The sequence below is a fragment of the Conger conger genome, chromosome 11, assembly GCF_963514075.1.
Source record: "Conger conger chromosome 11, fConCon1.1, whole genome shotgun sequence".
Taxonomy (NCBI): domain Eukaryota; kingdom Metazoa; phylum Chordata; class Actinopteri; order Anguilliformes; family Congridae; genus Conger; species Conger conger.
Genome location: NC_083770.1, coordinates 2,503,106 through 2,518,468, shown reverse-complemented (window position 1 = coordinate 2,518,468; position 15,363 = coordinate 2,503,106).

The following is a 15,363-nucleotide window of genomic DNA, read 5'->3' as shown; positions in this document are numbered from 1 at the left end:
CAGAGCAGCAGTAGTAGTAGTAGTGGACAGAGCAGCAGCAGCAGTAGTAGTAGTAGTAGACAGAGCAGCAGTAGTAGTAGTAGTGGACAGAGCAGCAGTAGTAGTGGACAGAGCAGCAGTAGTAGTGGACAGAGCAGCAGCAGTAGTAGTAGACAGAACAGCAGCAGCAGTAGTAGTAGACAGAGCAGCAGTAGTAGTAGTGGACAGAGCAGCAGCAGTAGTAGTGGACAGAGCAGCAGCAGCAGTAGTAGTGGACAGAGCAGCAGTAGTAGTAGTAGACAGAGCAGCAGCAGCAGTAGTAGTGGACAGAGCAGCAGCAGTAGTAGTAGACAGAGCAGCAGCAGTAGTAGTAGACAGAGCAGCAGCAGTAGAAGTGGACAGAACAGCAGCAGCAGTAGTAGACAGAGCAGCAGCAGTAGAAGTGGACAGAACAGCAGCAGCAGTAGTAGTGGACAGAGCAGCAGCAGTAGTAGTGGACAGAGCAGCAGCAGCAGTAGTAGTAGACAGAGCAGCAGCAGCAGTAGTAGTAGACAGAGCAGCAGTAGTAGTAGTAGTGGACAGAGCAGCAGCAGCAGTAGTAGTAGACAGAGCAGCAGCAGTAGTAGTAGTAGACAGAGCAGCAGCAGTAGTAGTGGACAGAGCAGCAGTAGTAGTAGTAGTAGACAGAGCAGCAGTAGTAGTAGTAGTAGACAGAGCAGCAGTAGTAGTAGTAGTGGACAGAGCAGCAGCAGTAGTAGTAGTAGTGGACAGAGCAGCAGCAGTAGTAGTGGACAGAGCAGCAGCAGCAGTAGTAGTAGACAGAGCAGCAGTAGTAGTAGTGGACAGAGCAGCAGCAGCAGTAGTAGTGGACAGAGCAGCAGCAGCAGCAGTAGTAGTGGACAGAGCAGCAGCAGCAGCAGTAGTAGTAGTAGACAGAGCAGCAGTAGTAGTAGTGGACAGAGCAGCAGCAGCAGTAGTAGTGGACAGAGCAGCAGCAGTAGTAGTGGACAGAGCAGCAGCAGTAGTAGTGGACAGAGCAGCAGCAGCAGTAGTAGTAGACAGAGCAGCAGTAGTAGTAGTAGTGGACAGAGCAGCAGCAGTAGTAGTAGTGAACAGAGCAGCAGCAGTAGTAGTGGACAGAGCAGCAGCAGCAGTAGTAGTAGACAGAGCAGCAGTAGTAGTAGTAGTGGACAGAGCAGCAGCAGTAGTAGTAGTGAACAGAGCAGCAGCAGTAGTAGTAGACAGAGCAGCAGCAGTAGTAGTAGTGGACAGAGCAGCAGCAGCAGTAGTAGTAGTAGACAGAGCAGCAGCAGCAGTAGTAGTTGACAGAGCAGCAGTAGTAGTAGTAGTGGACAGAGCAGCAGCAGCAGTAGTAGTAGACAGAGCAGCAGCAGTAGTAGTAGTAGACAGAGCAGCAGTAGTAGTAGTAGTAGACAGAGCAGCAGCAGCAATAGTAGTAGTAGACAGAGCAGCAGCAGTAGTAGTGGACAGAGCAGCAGCAGTAGTAGTAGTGGACAGAGTAGCAGCAGCAGTAGTAGTGGACAGAGCAGCAGCAGTAGTAGTAGACAGAGCAGCAGTAGTAGTAGTGGACAGAGCAGCAGCAGCAGCAGTAGTAGTAGACAGAGCAGCAGCACCAGTAGTAGTAGACAGAGCAGCAGCAGTAGTAGTGGACAGAGCAGCAGCAGCAGTAGTAGTAGGGGACAGAGCAGCAGCAGCAGCAGTAGTAATAGACAGAGCAGCAGCACCAGTAGTAGTAGACAGAGCAGCAGCACCAGTAGTAGTAGACAGAGCAGCAGCAGTAGTAGTGGACAGAGCAGCAGCAGCAGTAGTGGACAGAGCAGCAGCAGCAGTAGTGGACAGAGCAGCAGCAGCAGCAGTAGTAGTAGGGGACAGAGCAGCAGCAGCAGCAGTAGTAGTAGACAGAGCAGCAGCACCAGTAGTAGTAGACAGAGCAGCAGCAGTAGTAGTGGACAGAGCAGCAGCAGCAGCAGTGGACAGAGCAGCAGCAGCAGTAGTGGACAGAGCAGCAGCAGCAGTAGTAGTAGTAGACAGAGCAGCAGTAGTAGTAGGGGACAGAGCAGCAGCAGCAGCAGCAGTAGTAGTAGACAGAGCAGCAGCACCAGCAGTAGTAGTAGACAGAGCAGCAGTAGTAGTAGTGGACAGAGCAGCAGCAGCAGCAGCAGTAGTGGACAGAGCAGCAGCAGCAGTAGTAGACAGAGCAGCAGCAGCAGTAGTAGTAGTAGACAGAGCAGCAGCAGCAGTAGTAGTGGACAGAGCAGCAGCAGCAGCAGTAGTAGTGGACAGAGCAGCAGCAGCAGTAGTAGACAGAGCAGCAGCAGCAGTAGTAGTGGACAGAGCAGCAGCAGCAGTAGTAGTGGACAGAGCAGCAGCAGCAGTAGTAGACAGAGCAGCAGCAGCAGTAGTAGTAGTAGACAGAGCAGCAGCAGTAGTAGTGGACAGAGCAGCAGCAGTAGTAGTAGTGGACAGAGTAGCAGCAGCAGTAGTAGTAGACAGAGCAGCAGCAGCAGTAGTAGTAGACAGAGTAGCAGTAGTAGTAGACAGAGCAGCAGCAGCAGTAGTATACAGAGCAGCAGCAGTAGTGGACAGAGCAGCAGCAGCAGTAGTAGTAGTGGACAGAGCAGCAGCAGCAGTAGTAGTGGACAGAACAGCAGCAGCAGTAGTAGTGGACAGAGCAGTAGCAGCAGCAGTAGTGGACAGAGCAGCAGCAGCAGTAGTAGTGGACAGAGCAGCAGCAGTAGTAGTAGTTGTTGACACAGTAGTAGTAGTAATACAGTAGTAGACAGAGCAGTAGTAGTAGACAGAGCAGCAGCAGCAGTAGTAGTAGACAGAGCAGCAGCAGTAGTAGTAGACAGAGCAGCAGCAGCAGTAGTAGTAGACAGAGCAGCAGCAGCAGCAGTAGTAGTGGACAGAGCAGCAGCAGCAGTAGTAGTAGTGGACAGAGCAGCAGCAGTAGTAGTAGTAGACAGAGCAGCAGTAGTAGTAGTAGACAGAGCAGCAGCAGTAGTAGTGGACAGAGCAGCAGTAGTAGTAGTGGACAGAGCAGCAGTAGTAGTAGTAGACAGAGCAGCAGCAGTAGTAGTGGACAGAGCAGCAGCAGTAGTAGTGGACAGAGCAGCAGCAGCAGCAGTAGTAGTAGTGGACAGAGCAGCAGTAGTAGTAGTGGACAGAGCAGCAGCAGTAGTAGTAGTAGTAGTATACAGAGCAGCAGTAGTAGTAGTGGACAGAGCAGCAGCAGTAGTAGTGGACAGAGCAGCAGCAGTAGTAGTGGACAGAGCAGCAGCAGCAGCAGTAGTAGTAGTGGACAGAGCAGCAGTAGTAGTAGTGGACAGAGCAGCAGCAGTAGTAGTAGTAGTAGTATACAGAGCAGCAGCAGTAGTAGTGGACAGAGCAGCAGCAGCAGCAGTAGTAGTAGTGGACAGAGCAGCAGCAGTAGTAGTGGACAGAGCAGCAGCAGCAGTAGTAGTGGACAGAGCAGCAGCAGTAGTAGTGGACAGAGCAGCAGCAGCAGCAGTAGTAGTAGTGGACAGAGCAGCAGTAGTAGTAGTGGACAGAGCAGCAGCAGTAGTAGTAGACAGAGCAGCAGCAGTAGTAGTAGTAGTAGTGGACAGAGCAGCAGTAGTAGTAGTGGACAGAGCAGCAGTAGTAGTAGTGGACAGAGCAGCAGTAGTAGTAGTGGACAGAGCAGCAGCAGTAGTAGTGGACAGAGCAGCAGCAGTAGTAGTAGACAGAGCAGCAGCAGTAGTAGTAGTTGTTGACACAGTAGTAGTACTAATACACTAGTAGACACAGCAGTAGTAGTAGTAGTAGTGCACAAGTAGTAGACACAACAGTAATAGTAGCAGTTGTTGACACAACAGTAGCAGTAGTAGTTGTTGTTCCCACAGCTGCAGTAGTAGTAGTAGTAGTATTAGTGGTATTGTCTGTCTGTTGAGTAAATGAGGAAACCTGATGTATCTTGAGAGTAAGCATGGGGACTCTGATAAAGCTGCAGAAGGATCAGCTTTCAGGTGGAGCTGGTCTGTCAGAGTAATCAGGACATATTTCGCTCACTCCTTCTTTTTCCTTAATCCATTGTTTCGCCTGCCACATACCCATGACCCAGAGCTACTGTACCTGAAACCCAGGGCCATAGTTTTACAGCAGCCCAGTGCACTATACTGGTACTAATTCTGAGGTGGAAAGTCCAGGGGTCAGAAAGTAAAAGTCCTGCCAGGCGTTTCTTCCACCCATGAACTCCAGCCAGCTTTTTTCACGAATTGGCTCTACCTCCTGGTAGACTTAGGCTAATTAGCAAATGCAGGTGGTTGGAACAAAATTGTGCGGAGGACTTTTACTTTCTGAACTGGGATTTTCCACCGCTGTAATTCTGTGGACTGAAAGCTTAAGGTTAACATGGGGGCTAGGTTGGGTTTTCACGGTGCACTTTCACTGATAAGACCCGAAAGCAGAACTCAGACAGCCCCCATCCTGTGCTGCCTGGGCCCGCGGCCTCTCCCTCCCTCGCTGGTAACCAGGTCCAGCTGTCTGTCGGTGTGGGTTATGACGAGCCTATGTCTCATAGCGTTTGACCATACGGCGTTACGCATCCAAATCTTACCTCACCCCCTCCCTGTGCTCTCTATCACTCTGGGACCACGCAGGAAAAAGGTCAGCAAATACAAGCCTGAAAGTGAAGGAGCAGATGTGTACATGTTTGTGTGTGTGTGTGTGTGTGTGTGTGTGTGTGCTGGGTGGCGGGTGTTTATGTGGGTTAGTATGTATGAGGGTATTTCATGTAAATCATCTGGTGAAGAGTAGATTGGTGGTTTTGCCCAGTGTGGATACATTTGATATGAAACACTTTTAAAATACAGTACTGTGCAGAAGTCTTAGGCACCCTAGACTTTATTATATATATCCCTGCTGATTGTCTTAGCCAACGCTGTCCTACAGTTCTATATCTCAGAGAAGCAATGCAGTTTTAACGCCGTAGCAATGTGGATATATTTGATATTAAAAGCACTTTTAGGATCAGTTCTAGAGATCCCTAGAGATCTACCATGATAGCTATAGTTGGGTATGAGCTGGTCATAAAGCTGGTATAGTTGGGTATGAGCTGGTCATAAAGCTGGTATAGTTGGGTATGAGCTGGCCATAAAGCTGGTATAGTTGGGTATGAGCTGGTCATAAAGCTGGTATAGTTGGGTATGAGCTGGTCATAAAGCTGGTATAGTTGGGTATGAGCTGGCCATAAAGCTGGTATAGTTGGGTATGACCTGGTCATAAATCTGGTCTAGCTGGGTGTGAGCTGGTCAACCAGCATGGCCAAGCTGGTCAAAAAGCTGGTCTAGCTGGGTATGAGCTGGTCAACCAGCTGGAGCTGTTAGCTTGTATGCTTGTCAGCTGTTTCAACTGGTGAAACTATGTCAAGTTGGGAGCTGGTCTGAACTGGTCAGCCAGCTAAACTATGTTGAGCTGGGAGCTGCTCTGAACTGGTCAACCAGCTAAACCATGTCGAGCGGGGAGCTGGTCTGAACTGGTTGACCAGCTACCAGCTGTTTCAAAACCTAGTGTGAGCTGTTGTTTTTCAGCGCGGAGCATTAGCACACTCAGGAAAAAATGTAGAGGGCATGGCCCATGACCACAGGAAGAACAAGTGCCCCAGCAGCATGCGAGTCTCAGAAGCCCTGTGGCTCGAGGGGAAACAGGAAGCACTCCCTTTCAGAACTTCAGAGCCTACCCTGCTCCTTAAACTGACCAGCCTGGCTTCACATAGACACAACAAGAAGCCCGTGTTTAGACCCAGTGGAAACTGGTAGCGCAGACTTACCAGGACCCTGGGTGACCCTCATGACCCTGGGTGCCCCTCCAGTAGCAGCTCTACTTCAGTAACTCTTCATCTTTCAGTGTCCCCTCGGGTACTCAAATCAGAAAATCCCGATGTGGCCTGAAGAAGTCACCACATCACCGTCGCTACTTCTACTGTCCGTTGTTCTCGACCGCCGGATTCTTGCGCTGAGATGACTGACAGCCTTCATTAATCTACCACTGTACTTCCCCCCCCCCACCCCGAAATCAGGCCTGCATTTCTGAAGCTTTCCGCCATTGCCACCGTAACTCCAAACTCGTAGCCCCTGACGTTAGTCACGGCGTGGAGGGGGGCTGGAGGTAACTCGTAACCGGTAGCCCCTGACGTTAGTCACGGCGTGGAGGGGGGCTGGAGGTCAGGGGTCGGTCATCAGACGTGCGGAGCGGTTCCGCCAGCGTGAAACAGAGACGGGGGGCGGAGCTTTGTTATCGTTACGGCCCGGCCCGTTTGGAGCGGATAACACCCATATCGAATCTCCTGCTGCGGCCTGGGTGACCCCGCTAAATCTGAATCGGGGGTGGGGGGGGGCTGGGAGAAGAACAAGGGGCGGAAGGCACCGGAATGCAGAGGTGGAGAGGACACCAACTGTCTCCTCTCCATCTGGAAAAACAAGCTCCGGGAGATACTGCGGCGTCTGCCTGCCCCCGGCCTCGTGGGAAGGAAAGCGGAGGACAGCGGGATTCTGGGATCTTGCAGATGCGCTTCGTGGCGTGCCTTCAGTGCCCTGTCAGCCTCACGCACTGCATGGCTCTGTGTGGCTGATTCTCCTACGCAGAGGGGAGACGCTCATGAGTGCTTTAATTATGGGGCACTTTTTCTGTTCTTATTTCAATTTCTATTCACTTTTATTTAGCTGCAATATGGCTGTGATGGCTGTGCTGCAGTTTCAGATGAGGGAGATGTAGGTGTATTAGCACTGGCAGCCACAGCAAGACTCCGGCCTGACATTGGCCAAGTCAAAACACGGTTCAACGAATTGAATAAAGAAGTACATGCATTCAATTCCAATTTAAACGCTGTTAATCGGGCAATGTACTTGCCGAAATTATGCATTGCAGAGAAAACTAAAGTCTGCTTTGACTTTGGCCACTGCAGTGTGCACTTCCCTGCTGGCTGAACTGGAAGGGGTCAACGCTGCAAATCTATTCAATTTTATCAAGTATACTGCCATCTTTACTTTGACGTCGTGAATTAGCTGCGATTTTGTTTTCGCGACGCATTTAAACAAAAGCAGTGTTGACATATCAGAGCTAGTATTTATAGCATATTTATCGTAAGAAGGTTTGTAGGCAAACAATATGACCATGTTCTGGTCAAAGTGCCATATTTCTCTGTATTTTAAAAACATATCTGTTACACCAAAGAAAGCCATTCAACATCAACAGAATGAACTGTACATTTGTTGGCTTCATTAAATATACATACAGTATATTGGTCAACATAATTGTAGCTGTATAGATACACAATACTTTTTTGGAGCGACACAGCTGTGTTCAAGCATTCATTCATTTCATTTAGTGACAGTTCAAAGGCAGTAATCTTCATTCTTTTGGCCTCTCTGTAAACACACCTTGTTTCACAAAACAGAATCAACACCTGCAGGATTATGAGATATGTTGTGTACTTTCTAATGGAAAATCTGTATGATCAATTATTACATTACATTTTTTATTTACCAGGGACAGTGCACATGAATCAACATTTTCAGTTTCCACATCAATGTAAATGTATCACAGTTAGCTAATGAGCTCATTTTCATCTGTAGTCCCTAACCTGCATGTCTTTGCAATTTGAAGAGCTATTGAAGCGGGAAATCTGTCACAAATGCCAATATTTAGATACATTTAGAATTTGCCTGTATTTGTTTTAGTTGACCCTTTGGATGTGTTTAGCCATGGGCCTGCTATTGGCACAAAACAAAGTCAGTATTTCATAAGAATTCTAAGCCTGCCAACAAGGTATCTGTATTTGTTGTTTGCCATATACACTCAGTGAGCACTTCATTAGGGATTTATTCGACATTTTTTTAGACTTATAGGTCTTCTGCTGCTGCTTCTGCTGCTCTAGCCTATCTACTTATGAGTTATGATGCGTTGTGTGTTCAGAGATGCTCTTCTGCATGTAAAGCGTGACTGTCACCTTCCTGTCAGCTTTGACCAGTCTGGCCATTCCCTTCTGACCTTTCTCATTAACAAGGCGTTTCTGTCTACAGAACTGCTGCTCACTGGATGTTTTTTGTTTTCTGCACTATTCCCTGCCAACTCTAGGAACTGTTGTACATGCAAATCCCTGGAGATTATGAGATACCTAAACCACCCTGTCTGGCACCAACAATCATCCCACGGTCAAAGTCACCTAGATCACATTTCTTCGCCATTCTGTCATTTGATCTGAAAAACAGCTGAACCTCTTGACCATTTAGTTGCTGCCACATGGTTGCCTGATTCAATATTTGCATTAACAAGCTGGTGTGCAGGTCTGCCTAATAAAGTGCTCAATGAGTGTATGTTCTGTGATGAAAGACTATATTTCCTGATTAGGTATTTCAGGCTTGTATTTAGCTGAGGTTGATTGTGCAGTTCTGGATTGAGTTGTTGGAGTTCAGTTTCAGCGTGCTGATTGGTCCTCTCCCACTCCAGCTGCAAGAGACCAATTTCTTCTCCTCACCCAACCATGAAATTATGAATCTAATTTGATGTCTCTTTCACATGTCTACGAACTAATGGGAAAATGGGGCCTCTTTGGACCTGTATGAAGAGACAGCAAACCCAGACAGGCTTGCAGAACGGTCTCAGACAGAGGTGAAAAATCCGAAAGTAAAAGCACCTCCCCAGTGCTTGGTTCCAACCACCTGGATTTGCTAATTAGTGCAATTATTCAGCCAGGAGGTAGAACTAATTAGCAAAATCAGCTGGCTCATGGGTGGAAGAAATGCATGGCAGGACTTTTACTTTCTGACCCCTGGACTTTCCACCTCAGAATTACCACCAGTATAGTCCACTGGACCACACTCTGTTGAATCTGTTGTAAACTATGACCCTGGGTTTTACGTAGGTAGCTATGGGAGACGGACATGTTCACGACTGATTTCTAACCCCTGGACCTTTTTGGCCGGCTCAAGGTCACCCTTGGCACCCTGAGGAGGACCCTGTCTGGCAGACTCCCCTCCACATCAGGCAGGATTCAGGCTATTAGCTGACCCTTCACCCCCCGTTTCCTTCTCTGTAATTACAGGAAGGGGGCCCAGCCAATCAGAGCTCAGGCATTAATGAGCTCAAGGTGAGCGAGGTTATGGAAGAGAGCGAGTTGCTACGGCATCTAGAGCAGACAGGGGCGAGGGTTCCCTCATAGCTCGTCTTGTGGAGCAGGTTGTTGGCTTTGTTACTGTAAATGCTGCTTAACCCTCCCGTTATGTACAGATTTTATGACCGGTTTTACATCAAATTGTGCCCAACAGTTGAAATAAACACAAAAATATTATCATAGAAAAATACTGACATGTTGTCTCCCAAATGACTAGCCTTTTATCCATAAATATGAAAAATCTGCGAGAAGCATCTCATTTTAGAGCCTTAGGAACAGTATGTGAAAGTTGGGCACCTGTATGGGAAAGTGCCATCAGAATTTCCCAGAGAAAAAATATAAATGGTGGTATATTTTTTTTAAACATTTTATACAGTTACACTGCACAACACATGTGTATGCCAAGTTGGAACAGGAATTTGCATTGCATTATGTTTGTTGCAGTTTGTTGGTTTTTAAGAGATGTCAAACACTCAGAGCACTTTACCCTCAGCTCCCTAGTCTCTTTCAAGCATTACGAGGATTCAAACCCTTGTAATGACGAGGTTTTTTTATGGTCCGCTTTTGGTTTGGTTTTAGCCACAGCGAACATATATGCTACACTGCCTCAAGTTAGAATTGTTAAACAAACCATGATACATTATGTGAATTTGTGAGCTGATGATATGGTTTTGACTTTTTTGACAAAAAATAGTTAGTGTCATAAATATTTTTTTTTTATGGGACACTAAATACGTGTGAAGTTTTATACAAAAATACTGTTTCAGAGTAAAAAAAATAAAAGGGCATATCTGCTTGGAATATTTGAAGCTCAATATCTTAAATCTGCCCAGTTATGTAACAATAAACACACATGTTAAGTTTAAGTAAAAAAAAGTTAAGTACCAATGTAACTATAATGTAATTACATTGCCTTTACAGTTTATTACTTTATTTTGGTGTGCAGGTCCCAAAAGAACTTTTATCAGTTTGATAATACAACGATTGGCATAACTGTCAGTCCCAGGGCCGAACAGAAAGCTGAGGATGTACTGAGGTGCATTATTTTATTGTAGAACCTGTGGTTTTAATTCTCCTTGTGGGACTGGAGAGACAGAGATCACAAGCCAGAACAAATGTTATCTCAGCACTGTTCTTCTTCAACGACACCCCTCATTCTCATAACACACCACACACACACACACACACACACACACACACGCACATGCTACTGCTAGTTTTTGTGTTCTGGTGTTTGAAGTTCCTTTTTTTATGTGTTAGTTTCCAGCATCTGTGTGTGTGCCTGGTTTGACAGCATGTTCAGAATAAGATAACACAATACAATACCACTTGGTACTTTTTTTTGGCATTTTTGCAACACCATTTGGCTCATTAGTAAAATTAATAAAGAGACTAAACGTATCCCCACATTAGCTTTACTGGGCTGCATTTCCCAAAGCCTTCTTAACGCTACGTTGTTCGTGGTACTCTTAGCTATACCTTAGCGATGATGTCAGCTCACTCCACTAGTGGCCACCACTGTTACGACCACAAACCTCTGAAATCAGCTGTTGTTCTTAGTTACATCTCATTCTGTTAAGCAATATGTACACTAATAATTCTACTGTTGTAGTTGGCTAATAATATTACTAAAATACCACATTAATGGGACTGTTTTCATGCAAATGCTAAAATTGTACATGCATGTTACACTTTATTGAACATGTTGCCTAATTGCCTTTTAAATGATATTCATAAACTGACGATTTCCTACTCTCTCTGTGGGCTGTAATGATAGTTATTTCTTTGTTTAAAAATAATGTTTAACGTCCTCTAACAATATCTCCATTTCGTTTGCTGTGAAGCTGTGGGACCGACCATAGCTCATGTTGTTTTCGTGTTGGTGCATTTCGCTTGTTGGTGCGCTTTTATTGAAAGCGTCAGCTAATCAGAGAAAATAGTGAATTACACCAGTAATGTGATGGTGCTTCTGGCAAATCAACTCTGATTGCAAAGCCATTTAACCACCTTGCACCATGACAAAGATATTCAAAAATGTAAATGTCAAATGAGGCATATTGCTAGGTGGTGTAGCCACACACCATACCACAAAACGTTTTTTGTTTTTTTTGGGGGGCGAAAATTATGTATACGGTTGGATAATTTAGTTTCTAATTATTAAGTTTCCACCAGTTGTGATAAATGCAAAAGGATTCCTGCAGTATTCATAAATAACACTACTTACTACCCAGTCAAGCAGTCGCTGCATGGAATGCATAATCGCCCGTCACACGTAGAAGCTATCCCAAAAGCAACCACCTAAAGTGATAGTTTGGGGAACACGCCTAGGAAAGTAAACAACTTTAGTAAGGTATCCCTTTCAAGTCTTCGTAAAGCGCTAAAAGACACCGTTATCGGGAAACGCGGCCCTGGACAGTTGCTGTTTTTCTGAGCCCATGTGAAGTTTAAATTAATTTCTCTAGAATTGAAGCAGTCTTGAAGCCAGTACTTTAATAAAAAGGAGTAACCAAGGTTGGTCACACTTTCTATGTTTGTATATGCAATTTGCACAAGAGGGCATTGAAGAAACTTTTTAAATGTACCTATTTTCAACCAGTTGAGAATGTTCTCCTAGTAGTGCCTCACACAAGGATAACCACGTTATCCCTCCCCTGTAACTCGTGACCCATAGTTTGCACCGCTGACCTACAGGAAAGTCGGGGCACGTCATAGCTAATTGACAGTTCTCATTACCACACCCAGACAGTTTGGATGAACTTTTATAGTGGGAAATTTAGGCTTCGAAAAATACATTTTAAAATACATTTAAATGACTGAATAATTTTTTTTTTATTATGTGCACTGCTGCCCAAAGACACCTGGCAAGTGTCCCATTCCACCACCATGTGGCAAGCATGTTGACTCCTGGTGCCCTCCCAGTGGCCCGTTTGCACCGTGTGTGCAGAACTGCCTTTGAATGGGGTGGCACTGCAGGCAACGTGAGAGCGGCTTCGTCCAGTGCCTCCGGAGGCAGGGCCCTGCACTCGGCGGGCAGGCCAACGGCCACGCACACGCCGCGCACTGTTTCTACAGCTTGGCTGTGAATGTTTCCATCGGTCTTCATGAATATTTACAGCCCCCAACCATGGGGAGGGAGGGAGGGAGGGAGAGAGAGAGTATTTGTTATTGTATCTACAATCCAGATCGTACATACTATGACAATAATTTGTTACCATTCTCTTAAATTATTGTAACCTGCGTTTGTATTTGCTACGCCAATAAAGCAGCGCTGAATTGAATTGAGATGGAGGAAGTGTGTGTGTGTGTGTGTTTCATGGGGACGCTGAAGGGGTAGATCTCCCTCTCTGACAGGGGTGCAGTATGCTGAGGTTTAAGTGGTTCCACATGCCGGTGGACCCTTCAGAGAGCGCGGCTGTGTCAGAGCGGCTGTGTCAGACTGTGTCAGAGCGTCTGTACCAGACTGTGTCAGAGCGTCTGTACCAGACTGTGTCAGAGCGTCTGTACCAGACTGTGTCAGAGCGTCTGTACCAGACTGTGTCAGAGCGTCTGTGTCAGACTGTGTCAGAGCGTCTGTACCAGACTGTGTCAGACTGTGTCAGACTGTGTCAGACTGTGTCAGAGCGTCTGTGTCAGACTGTGTCAGAGCGGCTGTGTCAGACTGTGCCAGAGCGGCTGTGTCAGACTGTGTCAGAGCGTCTGTGTCAGACTGTGTCAGACTGTGTCAGAGCGGCTGTGTCAGACTGTGTCAGAGCGTCTGTACCAGACTGTGTCAGACTGTACCAGACTGTGTCAGACTGTGTCAGACTGTGTCAGACTGTGTCAGAGCGTCTGTGTCAGACTGTGTCAGAGCGGCTGTGTCAGACTGTGCCAGAGCGGCTGTGTCAGACTGTGTCAGAGCGGCTGTGTCAGACTGTGTCAGACTGTGTCAGAGCGGCTGTGTCAGAGCGGCTGTGCCAGAGCGTCTGTGTCAGACTGTGTCAGACTGTGTCAGACTGTGCCAGAGCGGCTGTGTCAGACTGTGCCAGACTGTGTCAAAGCGGCTGTGTCAGAGCGGCTGTGTCAGACTGTGTCAAAGCGGCTGTGTCAGAGCGGCTGTGTCAGACTGTGTCAGAGCGTCTGTGTCAGAGCGGCTGTGTCAGACTGTGTCAGAGCGGCTGTGCCAGAGCGTCTGTGTCAGACTGTGTCAGAGCGTCTGTGTCAGACTGTGTCAGAGCATCTGTGTCAGACTGTGCCAGAGCGTCTGTGTCAGACTGTGTCAGAGCGTCTGTGTCAGACTGTGCCAGAGCGTCTGTGTCAGACTGTGTCAGAGCGTCTGTGTCAGACTGTGTCAGAGCAGCTGTGTCAGACTGTGTCAGAGCGTCTGTGTCAGACTGTGCCAGAGCGGCTGTGTCAGACTGTGTCAGAGCGTCTGTGTCAGACTGTGTCAGAGCGGCTGTGTCAGACTGTGCCAGAGCGGCTGTGTCAGACTGTGCCAGAGCGGCTGTGTCAGAGCGTCTGTGTCAGACTGTGCCAGAGCGGCTGTGTCAGACTGTGTCAGACTGTGTCAAAGTGGCTGTGTCAGAGCGGCTGTGTCAGAGCGTCTGTGTCAGACTGTGTCAGACTGTGTCAGACTGTGTCAAAGTGGCTGTGTCAGAGCGTCTGTGTCAAAGTGGCTGTGTCAGAGCGGCTGTGTCAGACTGTGTCAGAGCGGCTGTCTCAGACTGTGTCAGAGCGGCTGTGTCAGACTGTGTCAGACTGTGCCAGAGCGGTTGTGTCAGAGCGTCTGTGTCAGACTGTGTCAGAGCGTCTGTGTCAGACTGTGTCAGAGCGTCTGTGTCAGACTGTGTCAGACTGTGTCAAAGTGGCTGTGTCAGAGCGGCTGTGTCAGAGCGTCTGTGTCAGACTGTGTCAGACTGTGTCAGACTGTGTCAAAGTGGCTGTGTCAGAGCGTCTGTGTCAAAGTGGCTGTGTCAGAGCGGCTGTGTCAGAGCGTCTGTACCAGACTGTGTCAGAGCGTCTGTACCAGACTGTGTCAGAGCGGCTGTGTCAGAGCGTCTGTGTCAGAGCGGCTGTGTCAGAGCGTCTGTGTCAGACTGTGTCAAAGTGGCTGTGTCAGAGCGTCTGTGTCAAAGTGGCTGTGTCAGAGCGTCTGTGTCAGACTGTGTCAGACTGTGTCAGAGCGGCTGTGTCAGACTGTGTCAGAGCGGCTGTGTCAGAGCGTCTGTGTCAGACTGTGTCAGAGCGTCTGTGTCAGACTGTGTCAGACTGTGTCAGACTGTGTCAAAGTGGCTGTGTCAGAGCGTCTGTGTCAAAGTGGCTGTGTCAGAGCGGCTGTGTCAGAGCGTCTGTACCAGACTGTGTCAGAGCGTCTGTACCAGACTGTGTCAGAGCGGCTGTGTCAGAGCGTCTGTGTCAAAGTGGCTGTGTCAGAGCGGCTGTGTCAGAGCGGCTGTGTCAGACTGTGTCAAAGTGGCTGTGTCAGAGCGTCTGTGTCAAAGTGGCTGTGTCAGAGCGTCTGTGTCAAAGTGGCTGTGTCAGAGCGGCTGTGTCAGAGCGGCTGTGTCAGACTGTGTCAGAGCGGCTGTGTCAGAGCGTCTGTACCAGACTGTGTCAGAGCGTCTGTACCAGACTGTGTCAGAGCGTCTGTACCAGACTGTGTCAGAGCGGCTGTGTCAGAGCGGCTGTGTCAGAGCGTTTGTGTCAGACTGTGTCAGGCTGTGTCAGAGCGGCTGTGTCAGGCTGTGTCAGAGCGGCTGTGTCAGAGCGGCTGTGTCAGAGCGTCTGTACCAGACTGTGTCAGAGCGTCTGTGTCAGAACGGCTGCCTCTGACATCCAGTGGGGTCCAAAACACAGCACAACATAACGTAACATAACCTAACATAACATAACATAGTATAACATAAAATAACATAACGTAACATAGCGTAACGTTACGTAACATAGCATAACGTAAGGTAATGGTGAGAGCAGGCCATTCAGCCCAGCAATGCTCACCTTTTCCTGCCCCTGAGTGTACCTACTGCCGAATTTGCCAAAAAGCTAAATAGAATCTAACACCGTATCAAGCCTGGTCTTAGGCATCTAGTAATTTCACTAAGTGTATCTAATTGTAATTGTAGCAAATCATCTCTATTAATAGCAATACCAATCAGGGATGTTGAGAGATTCTGTGGATCAGAGACAGCGGGGGCCAAGTAATCAGTGCAGATTAAAAGATTTGTTCTTGATTTAAA